Raw genomic sequence first — 21,330 nt, forward strand, 5'->3', positions numbered from 1 at the left:
GTATATAGTGAGCTTATATGGGATATGGAAACTGGCCATACTCTGTAACACAGAAATGTGACGTGAACGAAAATTTCTAAATACACCATTGAATTCAGAGACCCGAAATTAGTAAAGTACAGATACTTTCATTCCAGTTACCAAAAAAAAAAAAAAAATCAATTTGTTGCTTTGTAATCAAAGGTTATATAACGTGTCTTAATTATTTAGTTTCGAATTGTGATACCTATACGTAAGTGTTAAAAGGAACCAGTCGTTTGATGTTAACATGTGTACTAAAGGTGAAGATACTACTACCAGTAAATTTTGTCTTATTGTCCTTTTACCTGCAACTAACTCAATTATTAAAAATGTTTGGTGGTTTGATAGTGAACACCTACCGGTAGTTTTCTTAAAGTTATTAAAACAAATAGTCATAATTCAAGATAAAATATCTTCTGCAGTATATATGGTGAAAAACAAAACTGTATTCTACATTTTTGAAGTTCAAACTTTTGTTTGAGTTAAACACAACCGGGAAAAATTTAAGTTAACTAAATGGTGACACTGGTTTGGTAATCAACTTGAAAGTAAAGGTACATTTTTAAAAATAACGAAAATTGTTTCAGATTAGAGTTGTTGAGCTGATTTTAGTTTAGCGTCCCTTTCAGCAGCGAGGCTATATGAGACGTGGACCTACTGATTAACGTGGAATCCGAACCACATGAGCTCCCGCTGATGTTTCAGATTAGATAGATTGATTGTGATTGTATATGCTGCATTGTCCTCCTGAAAATTTATTGTGCTCTTACAGAAAAAAACGCTGAATGATGATGTCTGCCTTACATAAAGTTAAAATTGGTACATTTATGGTATATGAAACCCATTCAATTAGTTTTGAAATGCTTTTGCTACTTCAGTGATGAATCATGTTGTTATTGTGTTTGCCTGTGCTGTTAACAAGAATAATAAAGACCAAATGATATTATAATGACTGTTTTATAGAAAGGTAAAATTCTAATTATTCCAAACATTTTAATAATAATATGATTTGACCTGATCAATTGCGTATCACTTGTACCATAAAATGATGTTGAGCTTTTTTGTGTCTCCTAGATACAAGAATAAAACAATAAAATATTATCTGACTATTTTTTTGGAATTTAATAAAAAATGGTATATCTATATTGCAAGATTATGGTACGTTCAGAGTACCGAGCCTTCGTTTCTTTATTTTCTTACTAACTAGTAAAAATAGTTGGGGACACTAGATTCATATAATGTGACATTTTCATTCTGAAATAGGTGCAAGAAATGTCAAAATTATCATTATACGTTTCTTCTGGATTTTACAGATGAAATTATGAACTTGCCAAGGGCTACCAGATGTAACTGAAAGACAAATCATTAAACAACACAAAAATCTAGTAGACTCCATTTCAAGAAACAACCATATAACACCATAGTGGTGTCACTTTATTTGGATAAGGAACATTGTGAACCTGAGCAAGGCACACCTGAATTCACCGTCTGAGATTGCAACATGGTGCATTAGATCCATTTTATTCAGTGACATAGCTTATAACTACGCCACTCAAAGATATTTTTTGTTCGGAGGAAGTATTTAAACACTTGAGTAACCTTACAAATCCAGTATCAACTTTTTTCGAGATAGATATTTTATTTTGTTGACACAGAGACTAGAACATTATCATAAATTTTTGCAAAGTACCGGAATTGACGATTGTCCACTCTGTAAAGAAAAAATTGCGACACTTGCTCGGGCATGGTTTTCGCAACATACTTTAATCAATATGATTTTTTACATGAATTCTTGATAATATTACAATGCAAATTCCTAATGAGCAGTTCATTCTTAATACTTGCGCCAGACTTTCACGGTTTTGACATGAATTTAATGAATTTATATGCATATATAATTAGGTATGTGTGTTTTGAGCAAAATCGTTTATAGGAAAAGTCATACATAAAACTGAAAAAGATTGACAACAATAGCAGAAAACAAAAAATGGAATTTCTTAAGGGTAAGACAAATTGTGTGCAAACATCGGGAAGTACCATATATAAAACTAGTATTTTGTATATGCACCATGCGCTTTTTGCAGTGTAGCGGATCATCGGAGCCCTTTGGTAACAAGGCTATTGCAAAATGCAACCTCGATTTCACGGAATAACACCCGGATTATCTGTTCCTTGAATTCCATTCTATTAGAGATAGTTGTTTATTGAATCTTCTGCTCAAATTGATCCACACATTTTCAACTGGATTCATGTCAGGTGAGTTCGTAGGCTCGTGAACCTCTAAATAGTCATATTCTTGAACCACGTATTAACAATTTTCGCTCGGTGACATTAAGCATTATCGTCCTGGAAAAGGAAGTATTCCAAATTTTCTTCAGAAAAATCATCTTTAGCTGTTGTAAGAACTTTACGTACCAGAATTTGAAGATATTTTCGTGCACCAACGTTTCTTCACATATAACCGTCGTTCTGACGTCTTTAACGGTGAACCAAGTCCATATCATCACTCAGTAACTAAAAATTTGCATCTCTTAAACAAAATCCTTGTCAAGTTCCTTGCTTACTCGTATCCACAACTTCACACCACCACCGTTTCCCACTATTCTAAACTTCTTTTCAACGAAGAAAATGACATGCTTTCAGTTGTCATAAGTCCAAGTCGCATATCGACCCACAAAACTACATGTTGAAGTCCTCTGTGTTTTGTCAGTTTCGACTTTCTACGCGGTTTCTTCTTTGTAATATATTCTTCATACAGTCAAGACAATACAGTTGTACGAGTAACTACAGTTCCAAGATGATGTCAAACCACAGAAGCAATTTTTGGGGAAATTACTCCTTAAGTCTACAGTGCTGTTGATTTCATTTAGCAATCTGCTCTGGGTGATGCATTCTTTTTTCCTTCAGACTGTTGACGAAGGGACGATTTGTTATGCTGTTTCCATTTGTGATTTACTCAGCCTGCCGTAGAATAATGGATTTTCAGTATTCCATCTATTCCCTTAGAGATTTGCCTTAGCTGCGCAAAGCAAGAATTATGTCTTGTTCACATGGCAACAAGTTACATTTCTTACTCATCTTATTTGTTTACAGTCCACATGCAGCAACAATATCACACACAAACAACACTGCACAAGAACAATATTGCCACTTGACACTGTCCAAATAATGAGAAAGGAAAGAACAATCATAAAATGCTATTTACCTCAGCCTACACATCACAAATGCAATGCAGAATTCTCAGTACAATAATTTACGAGTCGCATTCAGTGCCATCTAGCAAAAATATTACTGATACACAAACAATTGGCAAGCGATGTCGTACACCACAGGTGTCACAGGTAACGCAAATGAACTATCCCACTCTTCATTTTCTTCTATTCCTCTTCTAACGGGCTGCAACTATGGTTTTCTGTGTAAGTTAGCTTGAGAATTGATGTGTCGCTATTTTTTCTTTACAGAGTGTAAAGAGTGATGGGAAATACAAATTAAGTTTGAAGAGTTATATTTCTCTTACCAATCAAATGCATTTATGCATTATCGTAACGCTGCATTTGGTACAAAAAATAATTGTGAGATACCTTTAGCAGCTTCTTGCATCCCGACAATAGTAGTACATCTGCATTTGAACTTACGTTTCTTCATCTATATTCCGTATATGCCCTGTGTTAGAGAAGAGGTCTCTCCAACTTCCAAATGAGCATCCCGCACAAGTAATTTAAACAGTCCGTGTACAAGATATCTTTGCCGTTATCTGAGGTAAGTATGGCTGGAGCTGGGGCAGTAGCCAGTGGGATTCTGCAGGATTGTTTTCATGGCATGGAATTAGGTAATTTGCCTTTATGCTCCTCACCGACACAGAGATGCTAGTTAACTTCTATTTGCTTGAGAAATCCGCATCCAGTTGATATAACTAGGAGATAGAACTCGATCCGTTGAGTAATATTTGTAATGATATACACTTATATTCTTCGTTGTATGTAATTACTCTTCATTGGAAAAGTTTATTCTTTTGTCATGGATATTCGAATGAACAACTATTCGAATTTGTGTAATTAATTACCGGATATAAGGAGGGTGATCACACGTTCTGTAGCGTTTGAAGAACTGAAGTAAACACTTCGTCAAACATGTAAATTGGAATTCTTAATCTTGTTTTCAACGGAAAAATATAATTATAGGCTACTTATTCAATCTTCTCTTAAGTTCCATCTAAATATTATTAGACTAACAAAAAATGGATATGTTCTCACTCACGGGTCTATTTTCCCACCCAGAAGACACAGATATGAAATACTAATGTTAAATTGTGTCTAGGAATTTAAGGAGAAAGAGAGACATGCCGAATTCTAAAAAAAGAAAACGACGGGGTCCTGCATGATAAAATGACTGTATCCGTCAGACGTTGTAGTCGACTGCGATTGACAGCGTAGTGTACTTAGAAGTTTCTAACACCTGCACTAAGTCTAACTTCAGATTTTCAGGTAAACATGTTTCTGTTTTAAGTAACTTCTTGCCGTTGCTGACGCATGTGGTGATGTGAAATTCAGGCTTTTTCCAGAATTCGGGATGACTCTCTTACTCGCGTGTCAAGGTGAGGAAAGAAGAAATATAGTACAGGAGTCATACGCAATTGCTTATCCGGGACTTGTTTACTTCAACAATCAAAATAAGTGATTGTCTAAGGAGGCAGGTAAGGAAGTTTGATTTTCTAGAGATGGTATCTGCTTTGGTCACGATGCATATCTTCACTCAGAGACGAGTGTCTCTGATATCATCACTTAAATTCCCTGATTTGTGACATCAATAGATCTATATCAACGTTCGTACAACGCAACCTTTAGTTGCTTTTGTTTATGGATCTTCTCTTCCTGACTAATCATCTTAAGTGTTTCGTCAGAATGAATACAAATGGAATGACACAATATTATCAGAATGAAAATAAATTTTGTTGATCATCCAACAATTATCTATCTATTTCCTCTCTCCTAAAATTACTCAATCCTTCAGAAAATCGGAAAATTTAAAGGAAATGACAACCAAGGATTACGATCGTTGTTCCTATTAGCAATGCATTTGTACTGTAAAGAAATTAACGATAGAGTTTGTCTTCAATAAAGTTAAGGAGAATAAAACAAGGAAACTAAGAGTAAGTGGAATGGTCGCGAAATTATAGCCCGTGACTATGGATTTTTTTCTTTACAGTAGCAATCCATACAAATGTATCATAGTATATTTAAATGGTGTTATCCACCAGTGAAAGAACTTAAATTTGTATAAATATTAAAAGAAATAAGACTGTAAGGTGAAGACAGATTTGTCTTGCTTAACACTTCGTCTCAAATTAAGTTGCCAGTATTCGAAATATCCTTGCTATATTCAAAAATTAAATATTATTTTTTATAGTTAGTTTCTTCTAAATTTTTCCATTGTCTCTTTTTTCTTTACGAGTAAGAATGAACAATACGTTGAAAACAGATAGCATTGATGACTTTTTCACAACTCAAAATTATTCAAAATTTCATTTCTGAATATTAAAACTTCGCATAGTTCAAATTCTGTTTTAAAATATAGTTAGTCGGATACGGTTCAATGTGCTCTCTTTATTTCTTACAATTACAGTATATGTGAATGAATTTCTAGATACTGAAGTAACGCTAATTCATTGTCCAGTTAAAGCTGAGAATACTTCAAATTATTTCACGACTAAATTTAAGAGATTGAGTTCGTTTCACAGTACGTTTCGCGCTCATATTTCCACTGCAAACTGCCACTACAGGTAAAAGGATTATGGCTGTTTTATTGATGATCTTTTTGATCTAATACGAAACATTCTGCTCTTCATATTTACCTAATTTTTGAAAATCTCAAAGGAGGAAAACATTACTGCGAAATATTTCTTCAATACTTTTGTTCAATAATAGTATAAAATAATAAAATTTGAACCATTTTCTTTAATATGGTTTCTTTCTCTTCTACTGTCAACATTGTTACAAGAAAGTTTCTATCTCTGAACCTCGAATCTTCAGGAGAATTAAATTAAGACATATTTAAGAAAAAAAATATATTAAATCTTATCAAGTTTCGCCTATTATAAAATATTGTAGATATTACATGTATATCATTGCAATGTTTGTTTCTAAACATTAATTTATAAATATTTAAAGGACACAAAAGAAAATTTGTCTCGAAATATGGAAATAATAAATCTCTAAGTGTATCCTCCAGACATAAAAATTAAAGTAATCTTGTCTAGCATCGAGCAGTATAGCTAAGAAAAACAATAGATACCCACAAACGGTACAGTGAATACCGCAGATCAATATTTCGCAACTTTACGGATTACATTTCATTCGATAATGAAACTCTGTAATAATAAGAATATTCAAAGAGAACTTCAGAGAAACCAGGAAAAGTAACAATATTTAAGCGGTGATGGTGATACTCCTCGGCCATTTAAAATAAGAAAATTCCAAATTAGATCACACAGCACTAAAGAGAGTATAGTTACTATACATGTATCTTTAACTGATGGTTAACTAGTATCGAAAGACTATGTGCAGATTAATTTGAAACTCTCTTAACCGTAGGGGGCGCGTCGGCTCAGTGGTAGAACGTTCCCCTCCAGTGCTTGGGGTCCTGGTTTGATCCCCGCTCGCGCCGTGGGGCATTGTGCTGGTCAAACACCGTGCTCGTGGGATTTCTCGGGGTTCTTCCCTTTTCTCCCACTTTCTTCATTGCACCATTTCATTGATTTCTCATAATCACCGTCTCCTTTAGCTTAACCGGCATAAAAGTGGGGCGTAAAACTTAAATATTTCGTTTCATTTTTCTCTTAAATCTACATTGTATAGTGTTACTTGAAGGTAACAAATGTATTTTTGTTTCTAACAATTCGAGAGTAACAAATATGTCCATTATTGCATGTCGTTACTCTCAGGTAACTGTCGTGATTACTTTCCCATCACTAGATGCCAGCCACCACTGCGTTGCAGGAATGTGACGTGTTGTTGTTGTTAGTGCGTACCGCATTGTTTGCCATTTCAAGACATGTGTAGTTGACATTCGTTAATTTCTATGAATTTGAAGAAGTCCACACAACAATTTAAGCATAATATATGAAGTTGGCTGTTGTTTTAGTGCATTTCAGTTTCATCTACCTCAAAGTTTTGTATAATAACAGTAGATTGTTATAGTTTGACAAATCATACTTGCGTGGACTAATAGAGATGAAATAATATTATAATTTTGCACAGCCTTTGTACCTATGTATTACATGCAACATAGGTTGCAGTTTCACAATTTGTGAGGCCAATTTATGAACTATAGTGAATAGAAAAGTTTTTTTAACAACGTAAAAAAATAACAATTTTGTTTCCATTTTCTGTAGATTCTGATGTCAGTTCTGAAGAAGGATGCGGAACAGAAGAGAAGAGAAGAGAATACTTTCCTATTTTATATATAAGTAAAACCCATCCCAGAGTTTGGAGCTCTTAAAAGTAGCTCTCAGTAGCTCTATTACAACCCACCGTCCTCCCAGAAGTCCGTCCTGGATCCGTTCTGAATATACGCAATCATTTCTATTCACGCCAATCGTTTTGTTCAGGTACGTGATTTCTAATAATTGGAATATGTCTAACCTTTCTGCAAATCTTTCCAGTAATTGCTAATAATATACTAGAATTTCAGAAAATTGTACACCTTTGCTTTACGAAAAATTTTCCCGTGTTCAAAGCAAAACATTTTAAGGGGAAGAACTCGGAAACCAGAAATCTGCAAACCATAATATTTTATAATTTTCTATAGCAGATCGGGACCTATTACCATGCCAAGTTTGATGCTGATCAGACGTGTTCGGTTGTATTCGTTTGAAAGTTGTTTTTCATTTTTCAGAGATAGAGAGCATACGATCTCCACGTTGTTACGCTGTGCTCATGTGACCTTACCGAAGTAAGAATGGACAGTCGCATAGGGTAAGGCGATCCCAGTCGAGAAATCACCGCACGTTTTGTTTGATTAACTAATGAAACTGAAGCAGAGAGACAAACAATAGTTCACTAAATTCATCAGGACATTGCAGAGACCATATAACATAAAGCTTTCTTTCACTTGGAAAATTATTTACTTGCCGCAAAATAGCAGATTAAAAAAACTGATCACTAAGAAATATATCACTAAGTTCTCCATTCGGGTTAAATGATAAGCTCTTATGAACGAATATATCTTTATAGGAATTAAATAATCCAACGAATGTACAATAACTTGACAAATCTTGAACAATGGAGTCTTTATTCACCAAAAACATATGCTTCTAATGAGACTTACGACCTTCCATTTAAACACTCACACAGTCACATAATCTATTAAATTTTCTAATAATCCTCCTTTTCAGTATTAATAATTCGTAGAACAGCCTTATCTCAATATTGTAATCCGATTTCTATTAACAAGAAGAGCGAAATAACACAACTCCATTACAAAATCTGCTCAAACTCGTCGTAACTATGTAGAATTCATTTAGAATCAAATTCAACAATATATATATTTTACCCTTGCTATCACCAATTTCAGTATGAAGCGGCGTCTCACATATTTCACATACCTGTTGGTATAGTTCGTCTACCAACCACTTGGCGGCGCTGATTAACCCTTTAACAAAAGAAAACTAAAGCGCAACTCTAATACTATTCTCATTACTTTTTTATACGTAACAACATCGCAGCGCCCCAAATAAAAAAAATCTATAATTTTTTATTATATTTCTTTTATATATACTCTTAACTAGGTCTGGGTCACGTTGGTCTTGTCGTCTAAATTAGTTCTTAACTACGACCTCCACTTTCTACTTTACCTACTAGCATCCTCTCTAATCATTCATCCACTAATTAAACTAAATGAAATAAAATAATTAAATTCCCCCACATACACTCCAACAATCACTCCTTGGTTAGACTAATAGGTATCTCGGAGTCTTAGGTCCGACCCAGAACCAATTAGAATTGTTCTTAAACCAATACGACGAGCTTATTTAAATAACCAAAATTAATTAACGGCAACAATTTAACAAAAATATTCTTAAACCACCATATAAACTCCGAAGTAGAAACTACATACAGATAATTCTAGTAACATACAGAAAATGGAGTAAATATAAATATTTAAAGTTACAAAACAAAATTTCCATTTTTTATTTGTTTTTTTTTCTGGAAGGCTGTCTTCAAACATCTCCATCTTATTCATCCGATGACAATTCAATAGGTACCAAATTTACAAAACTATGGATCGATCCCGGCAATAATGCGCATTCATAATCATATCCTCTATCACATATACAGATCTGCAAATAGAAACAGCTGTTAATAATTTGTATATATATATATATATATATATATATATATATATATATATATATATATATATATATATATATATATATATATATACTTTACATTATTTACATATTAAAAATGATATTTAACATTTTAAAATTATTTACAATCTCATCCTTCGCATTCCAAACATTCCAAAAAGTCACAATTACTGTCTTAACTCCCGATACTTCTTCGTTAATGACACATGAGGTTTCCCTATATCACGAGAATCATTTGCATTTTTATCTTCTACGGTATTCTGAGTTAAGAATCGTGTAATTTCACATGGATCGTCCAACTGCTTGATAATGACTTGGTAACCTTATCTGCTAGCGACGACTTGACTTGGGCTGTCAACAAAACCTTATCTCCCACTTGATATGAAGTAGATAACCTACGTTTATTATATTGCTCCTTCTTCCTTCGCCAGGATCGTTCTAAATTCTCCAAGACTTTTATTACCAATCGAGGATCTTTCTTCATCACATCGGCACTGGGCACATTCCATTTTACATCCAACGGACCACAAACGTTATAGAAAAATGCCATTTCCATCGGAGTACATTTCGTTTCTGCATGTTGGGCATTATTTAGTGAAAATTCAATCTCGTGTAATCCTCGATCCCACTGATTCTGCTTGTTTCCGAAGAATATTTTCAGACTATCCTTTACCGTACGTACATATCTCTCCCCCGGATTAGAAGCAGCATGATAAGGGGATATGCGCACATCCTTGATTCCGTTACTAAACAGAAAATCCTTAAATTTAGCAGACGTGTAAACTGAATGATTATCGTGCCCAATTGCAAACGGAAACCCTCTTCGACACATCAGTTTGTATAATTTATATATCAAGGTCTGGCTAGATAGATTCTTGAAAGGCTCCAGAAACACCATTTTGGAAAATGAATCAACTACAATCATACAATACCTTCCCGACCTTGTATCTGGCATTGGTCCAAGTACATCTGTATGCCATAATCCATTCTTTACCGTAGCATAGCTCGCAATCAATTGACCCGTAGGCTTCTTGTTACTACTTTTGTTCTTCTGACACAAGTCGCACGATAACACATAATCCTTAATTTGGTCCAGCATTCCCTCCCATGAATATCTTGACGACACCTTTCCTATCGTTTTACCCAATCCGAGGTGACTTCCGCGCAAAATAGAAGAATGATAATACTCAATTATATTCGGAGCTAATTTCTTGGGTAAACAGATCTTGTATGGATTACTATGGGCCTTAGTCTTCTTACACAAAATTCCTTGCACCATTTTATAATCATCAACTGATTCCTTCCGCCTTATTTTGTCGATGATTGATCTTAATAAAGGGTCCATCTCCTGATGCTTTTGCACTGATTGACTAGCAAAAGGCATTGCCCACATATTAACCATACAGATTGTTTGTCATTTCTTCTTCATATGTAGGTTCCAAATGCATTGATTCAAAATTTTCAGTATCATATAACATCGAAAGGAAATCCGCGGAGACATTCATATTCGTGGAGACTGACTTAACTTCAAAATCAAAGGCAAATAAACGATATAGCAAGCTACCATATTTCTTAACTCTCCGCAAGTTACGCATCGCATACACTAGTCCCATATGATCCACTCGCAATTCGAATTTCGAATGCAGGTACGTTTTAAACCGTTCCATTGTTTCGATAGCCGCTAGGCTTATTTTTATCATAAGGCTTCAGTTTCCTGGAAAAGAACGCAATTGGACGCTTCCTACCTTGGTCATCCTCCTGCTCAATACAGCCCCGCCTAAGGATTTTAAACTGGCATCTGCGCTGACTATAAACTTCTTATCCAAATCCGGAAGTTTTAAAACCACATGACTCTCGAAAAGTTCCTTAATATCCTCCAAGGCCTTTTGCTGTTCGGCACCCCAATGATACTCCTGCCGTGGTGAACGAAGTCGAGTCATAGGTTCTATGACTTCATGGAACTGAGGGATGAACATACTATAATATTGGAGAAAACTAACCAATGATATTAGCCCCTTTCTATTTTTCGGTGCTGGTAATTTCTTGATCACTTCTAGTCGAGAAGGGTCTAAATACATATTTCCTCCTTCTATTTCATACCCTAAATATGAAATCCTCTTGCGAAACAAGTTAGTCTTCCTCATAGATAAAGTTATACCCGCTTCGTCAAATTTTTACAACACCTTCTTCAAAAGATGTTTATGTGATTCAATATCCCTGGAAACGCAACAAACGTCATCAAAGAATCAATCGACTCCTTCATTCTTCAATGGATATAACAGTTCCGTTAAAACCCTGGATAACATATAAGATCCGGTAGCTAACCCAAAAGGTAGAAATTTAAATTCAAATAAGCCTCTATGGGTTAAAAATGCTGTGTATTGAGTAGATTCCGGGGAAAGTTTCAAATGCCAGTATGCTTTTTGTACATGAAAGTGGCCATAAATAGTTCCTTTAGACAAACTCGCTAACACATCTTCTATCCTTGGCGTATACTTCGCACTGATACAGAGTTTCTTATTCAGATCTTGATAATTAATTACTAATCTCTTATCCCCCGTTTTATTGCCTACCAAAAAGCAGGGAAAAGCCCACTGGCTTTGACTTTTCTGAATTATATTTTGTTCTATCAGATTATCAAGAATTTATCTAACTCTTTCTGGTCTGCTCTAGAGAGGAGATAAGTTTTTTTCCTAATGGGAATATAATCCTTAAGAAGTATGGTGTAATCAAAGCTCTTAATCTGACCTACAGATCACAAAACATATTAGGAAATTTCTTAATTAAATGTTTTACGTACCCTTGCAAGTTTGGATCCAACTCGGCAAATTAGGGATCCACTTGAACAGGATGAACTTCTTCCTCCCGTAACTGGAAGTTCATGCGTAAGCTCTCAGCACTCCATGCACCTCCTTGGCTGGAATTCCCCCGGAGAAAATCGTTGACTCTGGAAGTTGACCACATCCTCAGCATCCGGATAGTGACCATCATCTACCTCTCCTATTGGACCAATGTCGGCTCTAGTCGGTCCACCAAAAAGAACTTCAGCCGATAAACGTTATTGCTGAATTTTAAAGGTATATAAACTCACGACGTAAGAGTCAATCCTTTACCAGAAACTCCCACACCTGTAAACTAGGTATGGCCACAAAGTTCCGGTTCCGCCGGAACCGGTTCCCGGAGATCCGGTTTTCAGAACCGGTTCTGGAACCGGTTCCGGACCTGGATCCGAAAACACCGGTTCCAGAACCGGATCTTAGCAACCGGTTCCAGACCTGGATCCGAAAACCCGGTTCCAGATCCGGTTCTGAAGAACCGGTTCCAGATCTGGATCCGAAAAACCGGTTCTAGACCTGGATCCGAAGAACCTGTTCCAGACCTGGATCCGAAAAACCGGTTCCGGAACCGGATCTTCTAGAACCGGATCCGTTCAGACCCGAAACCCGGTTCCACCAGGACCCGGTTCTGGCCATCCCTACTGTAAACATCTCCTTCAGAACCTTAACGGGATTCCTTTGTTTTTGATTCCATTCTTCAAAACATTCTTTATTGAGTAAGCTCACCGATGAGCAGCTATCTATCCCCTCAATGATACATTTTCCTAATATAAACACTTCAACGAAAGATGCTACTAACTCAATATTAAACTGTTTATTTGTACCCAATAACATTTGAGCACCCCTTGTAGAATTGCTTCTAAAGTCTCGGTCTAGCTGGGATTGCACCCGGCTCCTTGACTTCGAAGTAGTGGGCCCAACCCTTTCTTTCGAAGAGATATTAACCCTGGCAAAACTACCACCAAGTTTGTTTAGACCTGGTACTGAACTATATGTAACACTAGAGCGAAAGCTAGGATTGTCTTCCCTCTGCTCCGCCACTGTTTGATTCCTAATTATGCTATTGTATACAAGTTGATTTCTGGAATGTATTTCATACTTTCGCACTTCATTCATTAATGTATCTAAGTCATTTGGAATATCGTATTTAAACAACTCATACTTAAGAGCTGGTATCATACCCTCCATTATATTAGTAAGGATCGCTGTTCGATCTGTCCTTCCGGTACAAACCACATAACTAACGGTAACCTTTTGTACATACTCCATAACATTTTCGTTAGGCTCTTGTAAACAATGAACATAAAGACGTAAAATTTGTTGTTTTCCTAATGGAGTCACAAAACGATCAAACAGAGATTTGCATATAACACTCCAATCATTAGTAACCAACATTTGTTCACTAAATTCATTATAGAACATACCTGATGTCCGTCCCAAGGAACTAACAAAAACTGCCTCCTTCGGGTACTGTCCAGTCTGAATTATCCGATGCACTCCCAACAGGAACTTAAAAGTAACCATATCATCCATTCCATCACAATGGGGAATACTATTCACTTGATGTAAGAAGTTCTGATTAGCTGCCATAATTGTAATTTTGTCCATACTAACACTATAGGGAATAAACGCATTTAATTTCCACTTTTCATCAGACCCACGATTTTCTTATTTTTCTTCACTCACAAACTTAAATGGATTCATCACGTACTGACTAACACACTCGGCTCCAACAGCAGGCTTATCACTCCTTCCTTCGTGTCCATGATCTTGCTAACCAACAACTTGCTCGGCGCAGATAATAACGTAATACACCTGTTCTTTCCTTTAGTGTGAACACAAACATTGGAAACTGAATCCGATTCACTATCACTTTCATTTAAAAAAGAAAAAGTACGTAACTCCGAGGAATGTTCAGAAGAAGAGGAAGTTCTATTATTTCTTTCTACAAATGGATTTTTATCTATAAATCGACCATGGTCTCCATTCTCGAAATGATTTAAACACAATTGAACTGGTACAGTGCTCTGACTTGAATTCATATCACTCCAGTTTGAATCACGCGCACTTTCCATAGTGAAAAAGAGACTTTTTATTGCTATATAAATACAAAAAGATAAATAACGTTTATTTCTTCTATTACTTATGATGTCTCTCATAATAAATGTCCTCTGAATTACATTTCACTAAACCACTTATTTCATTTAAATAGTTTCTAAGAGAGACAAAGTTAAGCTTCATTACTTCACTTACACAACAATATGTCCTCCACTTCACACACAAACTGTGAACAACTCTCTGCTCAACTTCAATTATATACTGAAGTTGGTGATTTTTTGTTACGCTGTTCACATGTGACCTTACCGAAGTAAGCATGGACAGTCGCATAGGGTAAGGCGATCCCAGTCAAGAAATCACCGCACGTTTTGTTTGATTAACTTATGAAACTGAAGCAGAGAGACAAACAATAGTTCACTAAATTCATCAGAATATTGCAGAGACCATATAACATAAAGCTTTCTTTCACTTGGAAAATTACTTACTTGCCGCAAAATAGCAGATAAAAAAATGATCACTAAGAAATATATCACTAAGTTCCCCATTCGGGTTAAATGATAAGCTCTTATGAACGAATATATCTTTATAGGAATTAAATAAACCAACGAATGTACAATAACTTGACAAATCTTGAACAATGGAGTCTTTATTCACCACAAACATATGCTTCTAATGAGACTTACGACCTTCCATTTAAACACTCACAAAGTCACATAATCTATTAAATTTTTTAATAATCCTCCTATTCAGTACTAATAATTCGTAGAATACCCTTATCTCAATGTTGTAATCCGATTTCTATTAACAAGAAGAGCGAAATAACAAAACTCTATTACAAAATCTACTCAAACTCGTCGTAACTATGTAGATTTCATTTAGAATCAAATTCAACACTAGATATATTTTACCCTTGCTATCACCAACTTCAGTATGAAGTGGCGTCACACATATTTCACATACCTGTTGGTATAGTTCGTCTACCAACCACTTGGCGGTGCTGATTAAGCCTTTAACAAAAGAAAACTAAAGCGCAACTCTAATACTATTCTCATTACTTTATATATATATATATATATATATATATATATATATATATATATATATATATATATATATATATATATAAGTTACGACACGTAACAACGTGTAATTGTAATTTCAAAATATTTACTCAGGTAGTGACTTTGAATAAACTAAGGATGAAAGTAGCACAACAAAGGAACCGGAAATCTACTTTGAAACCAATCGTAAACATATCTCGGGTAATTTCACTGCTCCTGGGGACTTTAATGTGCCATGCCAACACCTGAAATCATCACTGTCAACGAGTAAAACGGTCTGAAAATCTTGATTCTGTAGTTGAAACGGACCACTAGTGAAATATAACCAAATTCAAGATGTTAAGTTGTGATCAAAATGTAGTATATATATTCACTACTATTAACATGTTACAATTATGCATCGGGATTTAGGAAGGTGGTGATAATGAAATGAATAATAATGGCGCAATCACGTAAGTGGGAGTAAACGAGAAAAAGCGAGAGAACCCGAGCACACGGGTTTTCAAACCACAAAGCCATTTTGCCAAGAGCTGGAATCGAACCAGGGAATCCACTTGCCAGAGCTAAATACTCTACCACTGAGCCACCGCAACTTATCATTTCTCTTTAGTTGTTGTTTGTTTATTGAGGGAATAGTAATAAGGAATCATTGTATTATTGACTGTCTTTTCAAATAACCTAATCAAAGTGCATGTATTTTGAAATATATTCTCTACTCGCATACAAACTTTTCATAAGTACAGAATTTCATTTCTGTACTCCATACTACAAATTACAGAACACACCGCTGGTTTCCTTTACGTAATATTGGTAACTGTATTTACTGTTTTTTTCTTGTATGAAAGGAAAATGAATCATTAACCCTCGAGTAGTCGCGCCGCGGACAAAAGCACCGCAGGGAAATTATTTTCGATCGTGTGTCCATTCTGTTTGTCCGACAGACTTCTACGTCTAGCTAATCTTCCCCCTCAGCTTCCCTAACATTCCTGCTCAATCACTCCGTTATCCATTGTTTAGTTTAACTATTAGTGATTGTTTAGTGATTCTGCGGTGCTTTCCACCGCGCGCGACTAACCGTGTAATGTTTTTTCTCAGTGTTTCGCTCTGCATGTGACCTTTGCTGTGGAGATGTTTTAAGCTTTATAAACATAAATATTATTTTAATGGACGGAAGAGAGGTCGACAGAGTTAACAAACAGATACCAAGTATGAAAAAAGAGAAAATTAGAAACGAACAGTTTAAAACAATGGAGGGAAATGTTAGGAATGGACTATTTGGATAAATCAGCCAAGATGATCTCGTGGAAGCTTTGTCTGAGGAAGATCATAACAAATATAAATGGCCAGCGATTCCTCGAATGTAGTCAGAGCAGGAGAGGACGAAATAAGCGACGACGAAGCGTAGAACAGTGTAAATGTGAAGATAACCTAAAATAATTCAATGTAGTGCTCTATTGGTGAAGTTTCAAAATAACAGGACCGTAAAATAATTCAATGCAAATTTGATTTGATTTCAATTTATCGCCCTTTTCAGTATCAAGGCTATGTAAGACGTGGACCTACTGCTTAACGAAGGATCCAAACCACATGAGGTCCCACCGGGAATCGAAGCCGGAAGTCCTACGCCAAAGGCGTGTATGCTAACCGCTTAGCTACCAGTGAGCTCTAATTCAATGTAGAATGCGCTGTGAAGCTTTGTTTTAGTGTTATGTTTATATAGTATATTTTTAACTAATTTACTATTGCTTTTCTAATTTTAGACGAACCAGAGTTGACAAAAACAAAAGATTTAGAATTTAGAAAAGATTTAGAAAAGATTTAGAATCATCAGATTTAGAATTGTCAATAAAACCAGTGCGTACCTATCTATCTAAAGAAATATTTAACGAAGAAAACATTTTCTTTCAAAAGAGAAATAAAAAAAAAAAGGACATGTCTAATTGTAGGTTTCTATAAAACTTATTATTATAATAAAAATGTTAATCGCTCTTAATCAGAAAATATACAAAATTACGTTTCTAATACAAGAAAAATGTTTAAAACGATATTTGCAACACATTATGTTCGTGCGGTCATTTTGACCGCGCGCGACTACTCGCGTTACTTTTCCAGCGCGACTTCTCGAGGGTTAAATAAACTTCAAATCCATTAAAAAATAATATCAATGTAATATAAATAGTATTTTCAATATATTGTTTTCGTTTAAGTTTAGTTTAACAGCACAGTCCAAAAGACCGTGCGCGACCTCTCAGTTACGAAACTAGGAGGCGACTTCTGAAGGGTTAATCATTGTTGTAACTTGTAACCCGATTATCGATGAGCTTTCTGGTATTTTCGAAAAACTTCATTTCACAGCGATTAGCAATGAATAATCTCAACCTATCCAATCTCTAGATAATAAATTTTACAATCATAAAATCACATTTTTTATTTTATTAATTATAAAGACCGATTGTTTTACTGCCATCTAAAACCTCAAAGGGTAAGAAGAACCGCGCTCGTTGTTATAACTCGAACTTGAATTTCTTTTAGGTAGAATTAAAAAAAAAAAAAAAAACATTAAAAATAATAAACTCTATTCTAAACACTATTCGGAGTATGCTTTTTCACTGTCAGTACAATTCCGCTAGTTTTGTGAATCACTGCTAACAGTTAGAAAGGAAAGTATGCAAATAACTGTATATTTGCGACGCCAATACTGTAGTAATTATTATGTTTTATATGCGATACTCTAAGCGTAGAACTGTTTTATTTGGCAAAATTTGTTTTCCTTAAAAACTGAAAGTGATGTAATCGAGAAAAGGTATACGATTTACACAAATTCGAAAGAAAGAAAAATCTGGACATGAAAGGCGTAAGGAAGCTGAGAATAATGCACTTGACGCAGCTGGAAGTGATCCAAAGCAGCGAAAACTGCTTTCTTTACCAACTTCTCAAGCATTAAAGGTAAACTTTATATATATATATATATATATATATATATATATATATATATATATATATATATAAATCAATCATTTATTTGAAGTTGTAGGATGTCAGCGACAAAGCAATTAACCTCAATAGAATTAACAAGGGGAAGACGTTATCCACGGCCAGTGCTGGATCAATCCGCGTATAGGTCTGCATGCTACCCGAAAAATCGGCCTCACCCTCAGAAAAAATAAAGGAACTAGCTAAGCAAAAGTGAAAACACGATGATATGTTTGAATGCCCGCTCTAGTGGAAGTGCCATACTGAACTAACTGTAAGTAGAAAAGAGTGTATATTCGCTGCTAGATTGGAAATAACCATCACCACTATGCTTTACGCTATATGTGTATCGAAGTTCATACTTACACTGGACGTTTTATAGACTAAGAGCTGGAAGGAAATCAGAGTTTAGGAAGGAAATTGTCATTTTAAATTACTATTTGTATAGTGAAAACTTTATTTCAATAGGCATTTATGACATTTTTAACCTAAGCCCGACTTAAGACCGGGGGATGATTTCCCCCAACGCATTGAAAGGAGAGCGCCCAAGGCTTTACTCAATTACCATCCCACCGTTCGTCTTATCTGACTGAGGGAAAACCTGGAAATCCTCAGTCAGGATAGCCGAAGGCAAGTTCGAACCCGCTCACCTCCGAAATTGCCTCCTTCGAGATTATCTTACAAAACTAGGTAAATGCCGAAAAGTTGCACCCCCACCAGAAATCAAACCTGCGACAACGTAATCAGAGTTTTGATGTAATAGCTACTAGACGAAACCGGGACTCTCTGTATAGTTTGTCTTTCTTTACGTTAAAATTGAAAAATGCAGTAAACGTACCCTCACTACATCGCATCGGCTCTATGGCATATCTTCTGTTTCACGATTCAGTGTTTAACTTTGGAAAACAATTTAAGATATATTCCCTATAATTATAGTCGGGCCAGGGCGCGTAGGAGGGCGAAGGGTCGTTGGCCCTCCCAAACGGAACTCTTCCTAGTATTTGCATAGATGTATTTAGGTAGTGGGGCGACAAAGGGATTTCTTCTCATGAAGCCCCCTCCAGAAAACCGTGCCTCTGGATCAGTCCGTGACAATAACTCTGAAAAAATCCGAAATTGATCTGCGTTTGTCTCCAGCTAAGTGTTCATTCCTGAAAGGTCATTCCAGACTCCAGACCAACTCGATATTCATCAAGGCCCTTAACATCATTCTCCGGGTGGGCCCTTGTACTCCCAGTCCGCCTCTGTACATAATGCTCAGTAGATGAGATCTTAACCTTCCTACTACCGTGGGGTCCTATATGACCCCAAGCTAAGTTTAACAGTGTGTAACTCGCGTAATATATTACATAAAAAAATGAAAAACATTGGATTTTCATGTTTGCTTTGGAACTTCAGTTTGGTACATTGTGATATTTTTTGTGTGTATGTAAGCGCAAGTTGCTGTACTTCCTGCAACGAGTACCATTGTGGTCATATAGGACCCCAGCAATTATTAATAACTTTTGTTTTTTTTCGATACATGCCACTGATTATTCGGGGTGAAATTTGACACAAGTCACTCTTCAATTGTTTTCTTGAATGTATGAGAAGCACCATGGCATCAAAAAATCTATCTTACTAAGGCGGAGAAAAAAAAATTGCATGAAGACATCACTGATTCTGACTTTTCGCCAGGAGACCCTGCAGTGATGATGTTTCATCTAATGACGATTGTGAAATAGATGAAATTTTGGACTATAATTATATAGATGAATATGATTCAGATTCATATCTAGATTCTGAAGATGAGTGTAGGCATAAAAGAAGCAAAAATGATACCTCAACATCTGCACTTATAAGTAAGTATATTCTAATGGACTTCTACTTTTGTTGCATTTGTATTTATGTCAATCATTGTTTTCAATTGATTTTATTATTTTATGGACATGGTGAAATACAGTCCGATATAATATCACGTAGTATAAAAATCTTAAATAATGATCTCCTTTGTTTTGAGTTTGACGTCACTCGATTATGCTATGTAAAGTAAAGGAGACGTAGGCGTACTGAGTGTAGGGGAATCTGAACAAATTTCTTCCTTCAACTGTACTGCGACCAGGAATAGAACCCGGCCCTGGGTCGAAGGTAAGTGTGCTAGCCTCTACATCCAGCGGGTCCTGAAAATAATGAGAAATAGCTCCTAGTTGATATCGTAACCTTGCAATATCTGCTGTATTTCTTGTCCGATCTATTAGTTTTCTGAACTTTCATGAAAGACACATTTCCAAAATTTTTCTTTCATTTGATAATATGATTCCCCTTTTCGTTATTTCCTTTTGCCCATCCTTATTCAATATTGTAGAAAAAGGATTTGGAAAAGAGTCCACGGTTATTCCACCTAGGCTAAACGTGACGAAGATAATGAGAATAAATGAAATGGCTGATAGAAGAAAGTGGGAGAAAATGAGTGAACCCCAAGAAAACCCATGCACACTTTGTTCATTCACCACAAATTACACTTGGCACAAGCTAAGATTGAACCAGGAATCTCAGGCACCAGAGATGAAGGTGCTACCAATGACCCAACGCGGCACATTATTCAATGTTGTGTTTCTGAATAATCCACTAAAATTGTTCCTAATGAGCACGATCAACTACGATGATAAACATATTTCTATCCTTGTTCTGATTTTGATTCTGATTTCTATTAGTCGTGTTATTGCAACGTTGATTTTGCCTTTCTTTTACCTTATGAATCCGCATTTTCTTTTCAAGTCAAAGAATGGACAATAAATCTACAATAGTAATCCACTAAGGACTTCTCAGGACTCAGTTTCGGTCTCTAAGATTCCTTTTCGCAATATTATCAAGACTGGAAACAGGGCTTCCACGTCATAGTATCAGGAATGTGGATACGGTTCAATCTCCTTTCGAGCACTTTATGAGACCCAATATTCATGAAACTATTTTGAAATTTACAAACAAGGAATGCTCTATTACATATGGATATAGATGGGCGTATGTTGAT

The sequence above is a fragment of the Thermobia domestica genome, unplaced genomic scaffold (genome assembly GCF_964235325.1).
Source record: "Thermobia domestica unplaced genomic scaffold, izTheDome1.hap1.1 HAP1_SCAFFOLD_200, whole genome shotgun sequence".
NCBI classification, from domain to species: Eukaryota; Metazoa; Arthropoda; class Insecta; order Zygentoma; family Lepismatidae; genus Thermobia; species Thermobia domestica.